This window comes from Macrosteles quadrilineatus, unplaced genomic scaffold (assembly GCF_028750875.1).
Source record: "Macrosteles quadrilineatus isolate MER2022 unplaced genomic scaffold, UCM_ALF_1.0 Scaffold_9__3_contigs__length_116548681, whole genome shotgun sequence".
NCBI classification, from domain to species: domain Eukaryota; kingdom Metazoa; phylum Arthropoda; class Insecta; order Hemiptera; family Cicadellidae; genus Macrosteles; species Macrosteles quadrilineatus.
Window position 1 is genome coordinate 4,531,307 of NW_026542602.1, and position 14,605 is coordinate 4,545,911.

Consider the following 14,605-nt stretch of genomic DNA (forward strand, 5'->3'; position numbering starts at 1 on the left):
AGCTGCGTTTTTGACCGACTGCTTTCAGAGCAGTCGAATCTGAGTTACGCTGCGTTTTAGACATATCTTGTGCAATGGATTTGGAAGTAAATGTTGTACAAAAGGCAAAATTCTCCAACAACAACGAAAAATTGATTGATTTAGTATTACATTTCATATCATTCGTTATGTAGTATTAATTTTCCCATAATGTGTAATAATTTTAAAATTGAATTCCTTTATTGAATGTTCCTGACAATTAATTTGACCTCACAATTTTTTTATTGTTGTAATTTGTAAATAAACCTAATGTTGACAAATATTCTTTTCAAGTCAGCTCAACACCAACTTCCAAAAATAAGAGCCCCCATAATTATTTTAAGAACTCCTGAACATCTTAGTTAATAACCCTATATTAATTACTAAAAGAGTGTCCGTCCTTCACGGGGTTGTCGTATAAGTATGAACTGCTTATTGCAGTTATACCCGTAAAATGTATTTTCGTCTACTTGGTAAATCAAGAATAGGTAAATATAATAAATGTAAAAGCAAAGATGGAGAGGGTAAAATAAGATTTATTGTTTACATTTTAAATTTACAAAACATCCGTGAGGGCCACATACAGTTCCTACTCATGTACTTTTCACTGCTTACGCTTCTTCGAAGCTTTTAATGTCAAAATATCCATTTCATTATCTAAATCATCGTACCTATAACATCATAGTAGCCACTAGTAATCTCTCCCGTAAACTTATGTTACGCACCAACCGTGTGTATTGTACGCAGTCTAGGAAACCACTCACGACGTCTGCGTTTTTGGACCTAGATAAAAGCCGCAGCGCATCTAAACCGCTGCGCATCTATTACGCGTCTAGGAAACCACAGCCTAAAAAAGAATCATAAGATGATAAAATTAGGTCCGATTTCAATTAAATTTGGCTGAAAGGTGTAGGGCAAGATGAACTTGAATGAGGTCGCAAACCAACATGATCGGACCATGGGAACGGGTACATAAAATACCCACTAAAAATAGTTAAGTTTAAGTGTTTTTAATTGCATTAAATATAAACAAATTGGTCCATATTCAGATTGTATTTATCCTTACATGTAACAGAAGATGTGTAGAAAATGTAAATAACTAATTATGAAGATTATAAAAGTATGTAGCCTTATCGGAGAGTATATTTCTTTTTAGCGAATTTCCCTATAGGGAAGTAGCTATTACCGTAGGTGGCATGGTAAGACCTAAGCCCGGGAGCGATTTACTTTTTCATTTTGATGTCCCCAGAGGCCAAAAAAACCATTCCTTCAAATTTTTATATATGTATATATATATATATATATATATATATATATATGTCCGTGAACGCGATAACTTGAGTAATTTTTGTCCGATTTTGATGAAATTTGGTTTAAAGGTGTAAAGCGGGATAAACTTGAATGAGTTCGCGAACCAGCATGATCGGACCATGGGAACAGGGCTTTACGGGGGGTTTTATGGGGTAAAAATTGGTTTTTCTCACTTTTGACCTTCAAAACACAAAGTTTCCCAATTTCTCTTTATACCTTTTTAAAGAGCTTAAAAAACAAATAATTTAGTATATAAAAGTATTTTTGTACGGTTATTGGTAACGGAGAAAATTTAAAAAATTGTAAATTTAAAATTCCCATGTTATTCTTATGGAGAATATTGTAAAATGTTGTAGTTTGGTTGTTTATGGATATATTTTGATCAAACTTGGCAAACTTATTTTAAGCTAATAATATTACTAGGGTTAATAAAAAACACACTTTATTAGTTTCCTTGTAGCAGCAAACCTAGGTACTCGACCTATAATGTTATTTAAATATATTTAATTGAAAATCAATTCAGACAAATGGAAATTCGCTTAGTTGTCAGGTTTGCCGCGACGGGGGTATTTGTCATACTGCAGCAAAAACAGCCGTCTTTAATGCACGCGTTGCGGGCATACTCCCTAGTAAAAACTCCCTAGTAAAAACTCCCTAGTAAAAATCTGCTGTTGTAAACAGCTTCGATTGTTGCGATATTATCGATATAAATTATTTATTGATTGATTTATTTGGTAAGGTGCTATCTATTGTTGTCGATCGCTCGACATATCGATGGTATTAAATACTGTAACACAATCGTAATAGACGAAATGATTGAATCACTTACTAAACAGCTAGATTAACAGAATTGAAAACAAGCTGGAAGTCGTTTTAAGAAGCTATTTTACATTTAAAATATTTCTTTTAAAAATAATAAAATATAACTCTCACAACTGTACATTTTTTAAAGCCAATTAACATTAATCAAGGTCACCGGTTGACGGGTTGAACGTATAACATTTCGTCTGACGATGATTGACTTGTTTGCGACATGTCAAACTAAGATAAATTGAACAGTAATAAGTCCAACTATAACGATGATGTCAACGATACATGTTGATGCACAAACTAAATATATCCATAACTTACAAAAAGCCATAAAACATTACTTAGTATACAAGCTACAAGTATGGTTACAAATTAACTTGTTTTTTGTTATTCACGTAACTACAAAAGCATGAAATGACAAATATTTACGTCAAAAACTGAATTTTAACGCATGTAAACTAAATTGTAAACCTAGATATCGTTTCCATTCGTAAAAAAACTAAGCTAGCAACTTTAAAAAACAATCGGGTGGAAATTTAAAACGGATTTTCAAAACCAGACCAAGGGCAGGTTTTAGATCACAATAAAGCTATGTATAATATAATAAGTTATAGTATAGTATATTTCATCACTAGGGCATAAAGTGACTCTTTTTGACCAAAACCCAAGTTTTACAATCGAGACGAGGCCGAGGTCGGAAAATGAGCGAGGGTTGAAAATACACTTTTTGCCCATGTGATAAATTATATTTTTTGTCATATTGCACATTATTTGAACAAACTGTGTGACAAACTAAAATAATTTTCATTTAAAGAAAACCTCTCAAAATACTTCTAACTTGTTTTCATTTTAACCTTTGAATGGAAACAATCAGCTGTTTGGTAAGTAATACGATAATTTTGTCTATACAACTTACAACTTATTTTGTATATGTTAGTGTACATTGTACTATCGATATGTCTATTTACTATTTACTATTTACTACTATTTTACTATTTACATTAAGACAACAATTGATTAAACAATCAATACATACTTTTGATACATGCAATTTTGTTTACAATCGAAATTTATAACTGAGATTACAACAGCTGATTTCCACTCCATAGGGGGCTAAAAATGCTTTTTCCTACAGTTACCTAACAATGTACATGTTCTCTCACTGATTTGAGAAAGCAAAGTGGCCAATTCGCTCATCAGTGAGACAATGTTAACATTGTCTCACTCCAGATTTGCAAAGTGAAGGCACGAAATCGTGAGCGCATAACATGCAGACAAGGTCGTGTGTGCGAAATACGTTGGTAGCACTTGCTGTAAATCAGCTGGTCAGCTGTTGTACTGTTGTATCATTAAATGCCATATTAAAAGTTCACTTCTGTGTAAAAATATGTTACGTTTCTTTACCAATTTATTTGTGTCATGGTAACTGTAGGAAAAATATAATGTGACGGCTCGTGAGTAAGGATTTCTCTCGAGTTAGGCAATTGCTTACTTTGCTCACTAGCTGCACAAATAGGCCTAACTGTTTCCTTCAAGAGTAAAAATGCTACTTTACACTCGCAAAGCATCCATTAAAACGGTTCTTATTTCTGGAGTACTGTATGATGAAAATAAACTTTCGATTGTAATGAAATGTATAACTAAATTTAAAAGTTCAAAAAGGTCAATGTATAATAAATTGTTTTAATAACATTCTACTTTAATCTCAACATAAATATGTGGAATCAACAAAAAAACTAAGTAATTTTATCTCATCCAAAACTCAAACAGAATCAACATTGCGTTTGTATTGTCGCTCGCTATGATACATTACATTAAGACTTGTTATGTAAAACCCTTTATACTCATTTCACTCTAATTGACATTTGGGAAACGTTGGCTTACACTGTTAACTCTTAGAGGTATTTTTTGAGTGATTTACAAATTGGATTCCTTATAAAGGCAAATTGTTTCGTCAACTGTGATTAAACGACTAAACTATTATTTGTGACCAAAACTAAAGATTATTCCCTTACGAACAACCTTAGATCATTCTAAACAAAAACAAAATGCTAGGGGAGACTGGGGTAAAGGCTGTCATGGGGTAGTGAAGGTCATCACTTCAATGCAGTTGATGTGGATTAGGTTTGTGAAGTGCCTCTGTCTGTCTGGTGGCTTTTTGAGTATATACTACCTGGTTTTATTTCAAAATCCCATTACAGATTTGCGTGCTACTGATGAATGAGTGATTCTAGGCTATCTCTTATAACATTTGATCTGCTCCATATTCAGTTACATGAAATATACTTTGATTGGTTGAGAACGAGAGTTTGGGGAACAAAGATATGATCCATCATATAATTCTGTAGTTTTACGCTTCAGGTTATGCTAGATCAAGTATTTGAGTTAATTTTAATCCAAACCATGCATTTGTAGTAATGATAGTCAACATATTTTGGGTAATGGGGGTCACTGAATTACATGACAACCATCACCCGAAACTATGATTTCCTTCATTTAACATTTCAGATGCCTAGCATATACAACGCCAGTCTAAGCATGTCTTTTTGCAAGATGAAAGTAAAACACAATTTGCCTCAACAACAAAAATAAAAACTCTTATATTACTGTGTATATCCCCCTGGCCTGGGTGCATCAATTGGTGATTAAGATTAATTACAGCCATTATTGATATTGACAAAATGTTAATAAAACAAAAAATACGTTTGTAAAATATGTTTGTATTTTTACCAATTTCCATGTTTCCTATTAATTTAGGTCCAAACCAATCATAACGAATACTGAATCTCACTACACCAAGAGTGAAGGAATGGCGGTCAAAGAAATATGTTAAGTTTTTGTTTGAATCATAAATTAAGTAGTTATTATTAAAATTATTAGGTTTACATGGTGTGAATTGTAGTTTTCGCTACTAGTCCCTAAAGTAGGCTTTTTTGGGACGATATCTTGTTTAAAAATTCGATTAAGTCACAAAAAAGCATTTTAGGACGAGTTAGGAAGAATATTTTTTATTACATTGTCATATATTATAGCAGAAAATACAAACAGTAACACTGAATGAATTGGGTTATGTAAGAAACAAACAAAGTTTGTTTATATATTGTTGAAGCATTTTAAAGGATCATAACAGCTGATTTGTTTTTGTGATAAGCTTTCACATAACCATATGACTAGGTGAAACCCGTCGAAATCGACGGTTACTTTCAAGGTGTTAATTCATCTAACTGCAATAAATTGGGTGAAATATACATATTTTAAGCATTTAGCATTCTTTAAAGAGTAATAAGTGTAAAAACAATAATAATATTAATTGCGTTAGTTGCAAAATTTGGTTGATCATTCAATGAATAAAATATTCCCCATACCGTACGTCATCGGAGTTATTATTAGTATGTTATATGGTATCTCTTCCTTTGGAAGAACCTTTAAATAGTATTAAAATCGTATTAATGGATCTTTTGAAGTTAAACACTACCGTGATTTCATCAGTGTAACATGATTTTATTTCAAAAGAAAATATTATTTTCGAAGACATATTCTAACTTCAAAGGGAGGTATATCTGTTACAGTGTAAGTTTGATTATTCCTTTGTCACGTCGCGTCAGTTCATATCGTACTTCTGTGCAAATGAATGAACCCTCTAGCATAGTTTTGAGAAATTGATTGTGGGGTTACTGTGAAAGATGGAATTCCTTGACACGGGGGATGTCAGTTATTAGTTGTCTCAGCCTTATCAATAACATATAGTTGTCAATATAATCTCTCTACGGAATGTCATGCGTAGTGGAATACTTAAAGTGAAGTTGGCTATTATTCTTGAACTGTTAGGGCCTCCTAGTTAATATGGTCTTGCGGCTTCATTGGCAACAAATAATGCAAATGACGTAGCAATGGGACATTTCCAAAGAGCAAAAACACTGTAAATTGGCTGTTACGTATATATTGACGTTTACATATTGGTAATCAACGTATCTTATAAAGTATTATGTGATCTAGTTTAAAAGGAATATGACCTTTCTGTCATGACAGTAGCTGCTTAAATAGTATTTTCTCTTTGTACCATATTTTACAGCCAAAATGTCGTGTTATTTTCAATAATTTTACCAACCCAGTGTACCAAAGTTTGTAATGTAGGCAGGTGCAAATAATTTGTCAAGATGGGTACCATTTTAGACACGATAATCTTACTAATATTATAAATGTGAAAGTTTGTGTGTTTGTTTGTTTGTGTGTTTGAAGTTCAATAACACATAAACCACTGGACGGATTGGGCTGAAATTTGGCATGATGATAGCTCACATTCCCGATTAACATATAGGCATATTCTTATCTCAAAAATCCTTTCGGGCTCCGCCCCAGTGGCTCTGTAATTCCCCATGTTAACCTTATGAGTATTCATATTTTTAAAGGGAATTAAAGAATTTAGTCAGCTGTTTCAACTAAAAAAGTTGGTTCTAAGATATGGAAAAGCATTAAAAAGTTATAAGATTTACAAACAGGGTGCAGCACTATATTTTTTTGCATTTATGAATACAGCTTTTTTGAACTAAGCAGCAACGAAAAACTGTGATTCGCAATGAGAACTGTCAAAGTAGGATTGTTTACAGTTATGTTTATGTTTTTAATTTCATGAATAATTTGTGATATTTTGCAAATTGTTGATAATTTATTTTTCTCTATTGTTTAGGTGAAGTGGTAGAACATTATGGCTATGGTAGATGTGTAATACTATAGAATACTGTAAATTTAAAAAAGCAAATTTGATCAAACCGTGTCCTCCCTTATTGCAAACGCAAAGCTTGAGTATAACTGCAATAAGCATTTTATACTTATATTCCAACCCCGTACGAAGGACGGGTACTCTGCTAGTAGCAGATATTTCTACATAAATGTTTGATATTATATATATAATATAAGGATGTGTAGAAGAATATGATAAAATGTAGGCAAAAGTGATGAAAAGGGCAGACACCAACCCGTACAATAGATGTAAGATAGTTCAATAACAAATAATTTAAAAATTGCTTTGATAAAAGGATTCTCCACTGATTTTGTAATGGAACGTTATATTGCAAAACATGACATGATAAAGGAGAAAATCAATTTTAAAATCAGAAAATAAAATTGCAAATAATTATTTGGTAGAATTCAGTAACTCCCAATAAATGTGTGTTGTTTTTAATACAATTTAAAAATGAACAGCTGTTTCATTAAAAAGTATTATTCACATGGCCAAAATGTAAACAACTCTTTGGAGGGATCTTTAAAGGCTTCTGGGGCAGAGTCCTAAGGGATTTTGCTTAGTTTTTCTTTTGATAACTCATCTACAGACCAAGACCTTTCTTTGGACACCTCTACCAAGTTTCTACGCCCAGCCGTTCTCTCAAATTAGAAGGGACAATGTTTCCAATTAAATATTAAGATTCCCCCATGTTAATCTTATGGGAGAAACTCCAACTTTAATGGCCTGTGGGGCAAAGCCCGAGGACTTTTATTACATGAATTGGTGAAAGGGGGGGTCTACACGAAAAATTCTTTATTTTGACACGTAGTTTGTACAAATCCGTTCATTATTATCGGAGGAGTAGCGTTTTGTAGAAATCGCCTTCACGTATTATATATAGGCCTAAGGATTCCAGTCCGTAACATTTTGAATAGTCCGCAAAAAGCTATCTTTAGGGACTCAAAACAACCCTTAAGACAGCTGTTTTTGAGACATTGTAATGAGAACAATATTTGGAACATATAACTATGAGAATGAGAGTTAAATTTAAATCCTTGTCTTTATGGTGATTCTCCCTTACGTGACTGCCATCACCCCAGTCTCCCCTAACACAAATTGCTATGTACCCTGCTTAGGTGCAGATTCAGCCAGGACATTTAGTTTACATAGATTTTAAAATGTGTATCAATTGGAGGTACTGAAAAATACCTCCAAAAATACCTTTGGTGTACTGTAAAATATTGCAGGTTAACTTTATATCGTTTGCCATCCATTCACATCCCTAGCGTTATTGCTATGTTTCTCGAGCTCATCTTTGATGCTAATAAATAAGCAGGGGTTTTCCGTCCTACCTTTTTTAAATAACTTCAAGCTATGATTGCAGGGCGGGGCATCATGGCATTGATAATATCTACTTGTCATTGGTGGGATTTGAACCATGGACCTCAATGACTGAGAATAGTGTCCTGCACCTAACCAATGAACCTCATATCTCACCAAACAGATTATAAACATTGTCGAAATCCACCGATGTCTTCAAAAGTGGAATGTCTTGAATAGTGACTCTGCCTTATAACCTGACTTCATGTAGCATTTAATATGATTCCCATTCCAAATCTTTTATGTAAACATATAATTTATTGATTTGATTCTTATTTAATTTTCTAAAGGCATTCACTTAATATTGCGCTAAATAATATTCTTTTAGTTGCTTTTATGAATTCAGGAATTCAACTGGTTAAACTTTCTACAGTTAAAACTTATGTTTAACTGTAAAAAAATTTACAGGCATTTTTTAGTTCTAATTATTACAGTCTAGATTGAAAAGATTAAAGCTTAATTTATTTTTGGGAAATTCTTTTAAGTGCCTTTGGTTCACTGAACAATCTCAAGCGTTCCAGTGCATAAGGTTTTAATATTGATGAAATAATTTAACTGTTCTTCTTTCTAGTATCAAACTTATACTTTTTAACACTGTTCTTTAAATTTTAATAACTCACGAAATGAATACGTATTTTTGTATATATTTTAAAATATTTAAAATTATTTTATAATACAAAAATAAATTTCAGTTTCAAGTTTTTACTTAGCTAAACACAACGGCGAAAACCCGACTCTAATAGCATGTTTCGTTCCGAAGTTACGATTTTTAAAAGTGTAAATCACAATCAATGACATTCCATAGTAGAGATAAATTTAAATACCCAAGGACGATGTCGCGAATGAATGGCGTTCGGCGATAAGGGACCTTTAAACCGATAAGATAACGTAGCACCTCATTCATTCGTTATCTCTTTAAATGTTTAAAACCCGACCTCACTTATTGTTGCTATTTTATCAATATTCGCAATGCTGCCATTTTTGACTCGGTTGTCCGTTTGAGGTCGGGTTTGCGGCTTTGTATTTTTTCTAAAAAAGACCTTTAATTTTATGTGCATATCAAACTATGCTTACCTCGCAGATTTTCTTCTGATACCTGAGGAGGTACCAAAACAAATAGGTAATGTTTAAACAAATCACCACTGAATAATGTTTTAAAATAAAATTTTATAAACAGTGAATTTCTCGATCATGTTGCTACGCAGTGTTTAAATAGATGTCATATACGAGAAATAATCAAATTTATGATTTTTGATTGAGAGTGTCCAATCGAAATCGATCACCACTTACCAACTTTTTTGTATATTTACCGTCTTAAATAAATAAATAAAAATGTCTTTATCAAGCGTTTCTCTGGTACACCAGCTTTTCAGAACAACTTTCGTCACTACGCTATCTTATTCAACAATCAATTAATTATACATAGCAATTTGAAAAATAATTTTTACATAACAACTCAACCTAACAATTTGGCCGTTATTCACCTAGACAATAATTAAAATTTTTTTTTAAGATATCTTAAAGATTTTCTTTAAATGTTTTGCTTTTGTCTTGTGTGTAACAGTAAGCGTAAATATATGTTTTAAGTGTTATAAGACGTTTCTTTATTTACTTTCCGTAAATTTAATAACACGTACGATGCTGATCAAGAAGTTATTTAAAATAATACGTTTTAAATTACGAAAACAATAATTCTGATAATCCATTAATTTTACCAAACCGTAACATTCATTCTACACAGTAAAATCTGGCAACAATATTATTTGGAACGAAACAAAACTAGAGTTCTTTCTACTGACAATAACAACAGCTTATGATTATGAGAAAAGCCTTGGATGTGGGAAAGTTAAACAAGAAAAGTTTTACATCCACTATGCCACATTCTCAATCAAGCTTTAGCTTGTAATCATTTAGATTGCAGTAAATGTAAAATAACAATGTGCATTAGTATTAATTTGAAACTATATTCAGAAGATGTGTAATAAATTTCCCAATTCCCTTATGAGTTCATCTAAGAGTCCTTAGTTCATCTAAGAGGTTTATTACCATAAATGGCCGTAATGGTCACTTATGGTTTGTTGCTAGAATTTTTATTATTTAATAAGAAATCAGTTGTCATTCTATAACCTTTACAATGTGTTTCATGCAAAATAAAATCAGAATAACTAAACGCACCTTAATTTCAAGCATCCTATGGCGCAAATCATATGTTATAGTCGTCATTTACGTAGCGGTGTTTTTGCAAAATTAATTATTCTATGCATCACTGTTAATAACACCGTGATAAATTAACAGTACGTCAATATCGTATACATCAATTACACAATACCAAATGACTTGAACAAAAAGGACCCAACGTTTCTTGTTATTATTACAGTACGACTGGAATTTGTCTTTCGATTAGTAATTTCGCTTTATACTGATTCCTAACAGAATTTTTTCCGTGACTTTACTGACCAGTCACAGCAGGTTTTTGTGCCGGTCTTCGAAAAGATATTGTTAACATGAGAAATAAATATTGACTTTCTGATCGCCAGAATATTACTAACAGCACTCTTATTCCCAGTGATTACCAATCTTATTCCCAGTTATTTTCATTTTCCATACAACTAGAAAAAAACAATATTTATTTGTGTAACTAGTGTGCAAAGTGGCACTTTGCTGCACATGAGAGAAATGCTTACACAGTACACACGAACCGCAGGCGAGTGTTGAAAGTTTCTCGAGTGCAGCATAGGCACTTTGCACTCGTGTTACACATTATATTTTTCCTACAGTTACTATAAATCATATTAATAATCAGTTTTTAAAAAACAATACAACACGTTTTTAGAAATAGAGTCAGTGTATACTTTACCTCAGCCCGGTCACGATCGATTGCCAATGTCCCTTCGTGTTTTTAGTGTTTTTTGTTATGTGTGTCCGTTCCGTGTATCGTGTTTTGTATATGTTTTATTTATTGAACTCTGTTAACGACCTTCGAATGAAGTGATCACTTGACACCTTGATTCCAGAAGATGGTTCAAAACAAGAACCGAAACTAGTTGCCTAAATCAGCAACAAAGGATTACTATATGCATGTATTTTAAACCATTTTAAACACGTGTTTAGGTATAGGTTAAATCCAAGCGTTGAACGAAATGGGAAACACTGCAACAGCTGATCGTAGTCGTAGTATCTTTAAGTGTTGCCAACCTATTTCCAAGCGTACACGAATTACGTGCCTAATAAAGGGACGCTGTTTTGAGTTGTTTGGTTAAAGTTCTAGAGTAGGGCAAAAAAGAGTGGGGCCAAAGTAAGTAAATGCAGCAATTAGCAACTTTCTGAACTGATCGTAGTTTGAATAATTCTTGAGATGTAAATTGTTTTTTTAAGAACTACAAAATGGCGGCTAGCAACTAATATGTACTTTTTCGTCTAAATTGATTAGTACTATCAGCCCCTGAAGTTTGTGACATCCCTTTATGAACAACCTGTATATTTATTAGCTTCGTTTTATAATTACTGCACTAAACATGTGTAACCTCTTTGAACCATTTTAGCCAAAGACCGCAAAGGCTCCTGCTACAATGGTGCTATTGCCTGGATAGTTTCTATTCATTTTGGCGCGATAAACATAAACCAAATACGTTTGGTTTAGTTGCAGTTTGGAACCAATGATCATAAATTTGACACTTTTGGTTAACGATTACGTTTCTTAGCTACAAAACTACTTGATGTGTTTAGTTTGTCAATCGATATATATTAATTATTATTAACTAAGAAGAAAATATAACAAAATGCGTTTGTGTCTGGTGATTGTGCATTATATTCCACAGACTAGAAAACCATACTTATCACCATACACAATTTATACGCCTCGAAATCGTACAGAATAACGTGGACGCAAACAAACGCGGCTTTCATTTTAATCTTGGGTAACTTGTAAGTCATTTTTTTTTTATTTTCTAGCTCCTATCTAAGATTGTGAATCTAAATTCGTGGTAATGGTGTTACAGCAATAATCAATGGTAAAAAACTACGCAATTCGGGTGGTATTTAAAATCCGCCCATTTAGTACATGACAATTAGCATGTTTAAAAAAACCTTTTACTTTGCGAAAGCATAATCTATACGTCTTTTAAATAATACATTTTCAACTAAGTGATTACACCAGTACAGAGCTAAAGATAGCACCTACACAGCTGGGTGTTACGTCATTGTACAGGTGTATTACAAGCCAATGGTTTGGCCTACTACACATTGCAAGTCTTTAAAATTTACACTAACTCGAATTCTTTGGTGCTTGTGCTGGTTTTTATTTAACCAAAGTTTCACTGATTTTAAAAGTTAACTGATTTTTAAGTCATCAATTTATTAAACACCAAGCTACAAAATAAATAAATTGTTGGTCTTAAAAATGTGTGGAAAATAATTTCTTTCAAGCTGTTTCAATTTCTAATTTGGATGGGGACGTCACCTAGTTGCGTATTTAAGCCCAATGGTGAGGTGTAGAATGAAGTCAGATGCATTGTGTGGATTTGAATCTGACTAATACCAGCTGTTTTCAGCCAGGACCATTTAGGCCCAGAAAGGCCAAATGAATGAAGACAGCTGGGTCATGATTTTAACCATCAAAATCTTCAATTTTTGATATGGGAAAATTGAGGTGTATATAGTATTTTACCGTCATTTTCCAATCTGTTTTGGGTTAATTTCAGAACATTTTCATGATTTTATAATCATTTTCAAATACTTTTAGCAATAAATGCGTTTTGATATTATAATATTTTTCCTGAAATAAGAGTGGCATTTTTCAACAGGGAAAACTTTATTACTTACAACGAAGGTAAAGAAATGCAAATTTGTAAAAAGGGACACTTTCAAACAACACATTTCTGGTTACTTCTGCTTTATATATTTTCAAACCACTGTCACGCTTTTTGCTCTTACTTCACGAAAAGGTATGACAAATGACCATACAGAAACCAGTGAAGAGAACCCATTTACAACCAGTAAGTGGACCACTTAGACGACCACTCACAGGAAACGTATCACACATATCCTGTGTGGAATAAGTGTGGAATAGTTGGCATTCTGGTAGAAAATGTTTAGATTTAGAAGATATAATATTGCAGCAAAACAACAGATAATAAACAAATACAGGGTGATTTGTACTCAGTGTGACAAATTTTTTTTTGGTGTAAGTACAAAGTAAATGAAGTGTGATGATGCATATCAAATGTTTCAAGTCTAAAAATTAGCTTCCCAAAAAATTATTTTATGATTTTGAAAAATAACCATGTTTTTAAACTTAATACAGCGATTTCTCAATTACCTGTATATGGATTTGAGTAGATAATGTCATTTTCGTGTTCTACATTAAATTTTGAACAAGAATAATATAAAATGACGGAGGATCAGTTGTAAAAACTCCATTGTAAATAGATTCAAAGATAAAAATTAAGATGTTTGATAAACATTTTAAAAACAATTGTCTACTACATGTATAGAACACGGAAATGACATTATCTACTCCAATCCATATACAGGTAATTGAGAAATCGCTGTATTAAGTTTAAAAGCATGGTAATTTTTAAAAAACATAAAATAATTTTTTGGGACGCTAATTTTGAGACTTGGAACATTTGATATGCATCATCACACTTCATTTACTTTGTACTTACATCAAAAAGATTTTGTCACACTGAGTACAAATCACCCTGTATATTGTCTTATCCCGTAGACATCCCGTACATTACCGATTAAAACTATGAGTTTTTTGTACTTGATCACTCATGTATATACTTGTAGATTACTAATTTATTTTATATAATCAGTGTATAGTTGTCAAATATATTGTATTTGATTGAAATGAGGTCGTTTATAAATACAATAATATTATGATAAAATACAGCAATTTAACTCTAATTAAATTAATCACTTTGTTTTATAAACCATTATACAGCACAATTTGTATCTTATTGATTTGTGTTTATAGTTGTACTAACTATACTTTTGAATTTTTCTTTTAAAATGCTAAGTTCATATTTATATATAAACATATAACAACTTTGTCATTATTTTTCAATCTGTTATTAAATAAAAATCATAATTTTAAAAATCTGGTGCAATATAGGTCCAGCATATTTAAGAATTTCTTTAATAGCTGGCTGTGAAGTGAAATGCTATACGGTTTCGAAGGTTATGTTTTAATTTAAAACCTTGATAAACTAATGACGGAATGAGGGTTTAAGAAAGATTATCCATTAGAAATAATATTTATGGGGCGAATAGCTGAATATAAAATAAAAACGTCTATAATGACGTCACATATAAAAGGATACAAGTACTACTGCCCTTGTATCCTTTTATATGTGACGT